Raw genomic sequence first — 4,084 nt, forward strand, 5'->3', positions numbered from 1 at the left:
TCTCAGAAGGCTGAGGCAGAAGGATCGCTGGAGCCCAGCAGGTCGAGGCTGCGGTGGCCGGGAGCGGCCACTGCACTCCAGTCTGGGCGACAGAGTGAGATTCCAACTCAAAAAAAAAAAAAAAAAAAAAGGGGAAATCATAGACTGTGAATCAGAAAAGCTGTAGAGGGTGTCCAGTCCAACCCTTAATCAGCATACGAGTCCTCTTGAGCATCCCCTGAAGTGAGTGCCCAATGAGTCTACTCCCTCATGAGAAGATTGCCCCTTTTTTTTTAATTGTAGAGATGAGGTCTTGCCAAGTTGCCTGGGCTGGTCTTGAACCTGAGGGTTCAGGCAATCCACCCACCTCAGCCTCCAAAAGTGCTGGGATTGTAGGCTGAGCAACCGAGCCTGGCCAAGAAGATTACTCTTAGGCTGCACAGGCCAGTCTAGCATGAGCTTGGTGTCTCTGCAGCTCCCAACCCCTGAATTTCTGGGTAGTCACGGTGGCACTCAAAGGAAACTAAATGGTGGAAAGCCAGAGGGCAGTGGAAGAGCTTTAAACCAGGGCACATGATCTTCCTAGCAGCTGGGATCTAGAACAGTGATAAAATGTTTTCTAAAGACTCATATCAAATGTAATTGAATACCAGAAGCAATCAGGAGAAATGGGTGATTGTCTAGAAATGAAGCAATAGCTTTGGCAGAATTGAATATTGTCCTGAAATAGGTTCTTTGTTCATCTGTTCTATATACATTGCATCTTTATACATGTGCTGTTTTTAAAATTAAAATTAATTTTTTTTTAAATTTAGAGATGGGGGCGGTCTCAGTATATTGCCCAAGCTGGTCTTAAACTCCTGATCTTAGGTGATCTTCCTGCTTCGGCCTTCAAAGTGTTGGAATTCCAGGCATGAGCCACTGTGCCCGGCCTACATGTGCCATTGATGAGAAACGATGAAGCACTTTGTTTCAGGAAGGAGTCAGCTGGGCTCTTGACAGCACTCTTGACCAACAGACAGTTGTGGATGAAGGTGGAGATGGTGCTAATAATCACTGATTGACAAGTAATGTTGGGAGGATCTTGTCAGTAAGCAGGAGGAGGCAAGGCTTCAGGTACAAGACCGCCATGGAAAGAGCAAAGCCGCATGTGTGCCAAACAACCAATTCTTCCCTACTGGGCAGGATGAAATCAAAATACAATTCATAGGAATTCCCTAGCTGCCATTTTAGTCATTTAAGGATTTCATCAGAAAAAGCATCTAGAATGTAACAACTCGAAGGAGGCTTAATTTTTATACCTAGTACAAAGCTACAAAATTTAAGTGAATAATGACATAATCAAATAGTTCTTGATATTTCAAATGAACTTGTATTTTTATCTTTTTATTTGATCCTCAAAGAAACTCCCTAAGGAAGGGAAGATAAGATTATCTTCATTGTTAAGATGAGTACACTGAGGTTTAGAGCAATTTAGTGACTTAAGATCACAAAGTATTAAGTGACAGGACAGAATTTTAGACTAGAGGTCTGTTGCTTTTCCTTTTCCTTTATTAGCCAGTTAATAAATATTTTATTACCATTAGCCAGAGGTGGTCTCAATTTCAGATTCAGAGACAAATTGGCTTGGAAAATTCTGGGAAGTAGCAAAGAAAGCAGATTTGGAGCTATTTAAGGACAAGTGAAATTTTAAGTTGAAGGAAAAATGTGGAAGAATCAGTGAATGTTAAAAAATGCTGCTATGGTCTGAATGTTTATGTCCCCTCCAAATTTATATGCTGAGATCCTCACCCCAAAGAGATGGTATGAGGAGGTGGGCCTTTTGGGAGGAGATCAGGTCATGAAGGCAGAGCCCTTAGGAGTGGGATAAGTGCCCTTGTAAAATAGGTCAGGGGAGCTTATTTGCCTTTTACCTCATGAAGACACAGTGAGAAGGCAGCTTCTATGAACCAGAACTCAGGCCCTCATCAGACACCAAATCTGCTGGCATCTTGAACTTGATCTTGGACTTCCTGGTCTCCAGAATGGTAAAAACACATTTCTGTTGTTTATAAGCCACCCAGTGTATGGTATTTTGTTGTAGCAGCCTGAACTAAGATGCCCAATGTACTGGCTTGTTTCCTTCCCTTCTTTTCCCCTCCTCTTCTTTCCTCTCCAGTCCTCTCCCTCCTCTCTTCTCCTTTCCTCTTTTTGCCCCAGAAGAACCTTTTCTGAGTTCAATTTTAATGCCCTATGCTATGGGTATCTTGACAATAAAGGCGAGGTTTAAGTGAGGATGCTGACTGTGGTTACTTAGTTGCCCTGCAGGGTGCTTTGTATTTGGTAGGTGCTCAGAAAATGTACTGGTTTCAGAAATGATATTTTGGGAGTACTTCAGTAATATCTGTTTAGACTTTGAAGTTTTCCAAATATATACAGCTATACTGATTGTCTCGATGGGTTGTGACTTAGTATCCTCACAAAAAAATTGCTTTTTGTTTTTTTGAGTCAGAATCTCACTCTGTCACCCAGGCTGGAGTGCAGTGGCACACTCACGGCCACCCCAGCATTAACTCACTGGGCTCGGGTGATCCTTCTGCCTTAGCCTTCCAAGTAGACAGAACTACAGGGGCGCACTACCATGCCAGGCTAATTTTTTAAATATATTGTAGAGACGTGGTCTCACCAAGTTGTCCAGGCTGGCCTCGAACCCCTGGACTCCTGCCTCAGTCTCATAAAGTGCTGGGATTATAGGCTTGAGCCACTGTGCCTGGTCAAAAAATTGCTTTTTGAAATTATAGTATGTTACAGTTTTATTGAAAAGGAAGCAAAGTTGTGATTGCAACCATATCCTAAAGTCTGAAGATTTCCTAGAGAGTATTTACTGTTATTCTTTTTCTCTCACTCTCTCTTTGTTTTTGTTTTTTTGAGTCAGGGTCTCACTCTGTCATCCAGGCTGGACTGCAGTGGCACAATCACAGCTCACCTCAACCTCGACCTCCTGGGCTCAGGTGATTCTTCTACCGTGTCATCACACCTGGCTAACTTTTTGATAATTTGTAGAGATGAGTTCTTGCTATGTTGTCCTGGCTGGTGTTGAACTCCTGAGTTCAAGCAATCCTGCCTTGGCCTCCCAAAGAGCTGGGATTACAGGCATGAGTCACTATTATTCTCTTTCATTTCACAAAAGAGTTCAGTCTTTTTCTGAATACTAACAGACTATTTGAAAGATTTCTTATCTAGTGCTCCATACCTACACGTACTTGAACAGATGGGTAATAGTTGTAATAGTTATAAGGGAATTTATATGAATGCATATCAAAGAACATAGGAAACGTCAGGAAGTCAACCTCCTACATCTTCTTGTTTTCTCTAAAAGCAAACACTTTACTTACATAGTACCAGTACATAGTTACTTAGAAAGACTAAAAAAACTATAGGGGCAAGCCTGATTATGTAAGGGCACTGTTGTGGGGAGAGCTAAATTGTGGATCATAAACAGTGTGTTAGAACTTGGGTAAAAGGACAAGAGTCTCTGGTTTATCATTCCTTGGAAACTACAAAAGGTGACTGAGCCACCAGCACTATGGGAGACTGAGGTGGGAAGATTGCTTATGCCCAGGAGTTCAAGACCAGCCTGAGCAACATAGTGAGACCTGGTCTCTACCAAAAAAAAAAGGTGGTATGTGCCTGTAGTCCCAGCTACTTGGGAGGCTGAGGTGGAAGGATTGTCTGAGCTCAGAAGGTTGAGGTAAGCAGCCAGGGCTACAGAGTGAGACCCCAACTCAAAAAAAAAAAAAAAAAAAGAAAGAAAGAAAGAAAGAAAGAAAGAAAGAAAGAAAAGAAAAGAAAAGAAAAAAGAAACTACAAAAAGCAAAAACAAAAACATGTGCCTTCCTTTATTAAGCTATTTCTCAGTATCTGTCTGATGGGAAGAATGTAGAATACCTCGGTTTATCAGACACTAGAGAAGTCCTCTGGGCTTTGGGTTGGGGCAGGGAGTAAAGCATATTTGAGGACCTGTTCAGCTCCCAGGGACGATGTCCTTCCCAAAGTCCTGTACTCTTTTCAGCAGGTATTTCCTGGCAGGTAGACTCATCACCCAGTGAGGGTAGGGAGGAGGGTG

The sequence above is a fragment of the Carlito syrichta genome, unplaced genomic scaffold (assembly GCF_000164805.1).
Source record: "Carlito syrichta isolate Samal-C Ts95f unplaced genomic scaffold, Tarsius_syrichta-2.0.1 Scaffold111496, whole genome shotgun sequence".
NCBI classification, from domain to species: domain Eukaryota; kingdom Metazoa; phylum Chordata; class Mammalia; order Primates; family Tarsiidae; genus Carlito; species Carlito syrichta.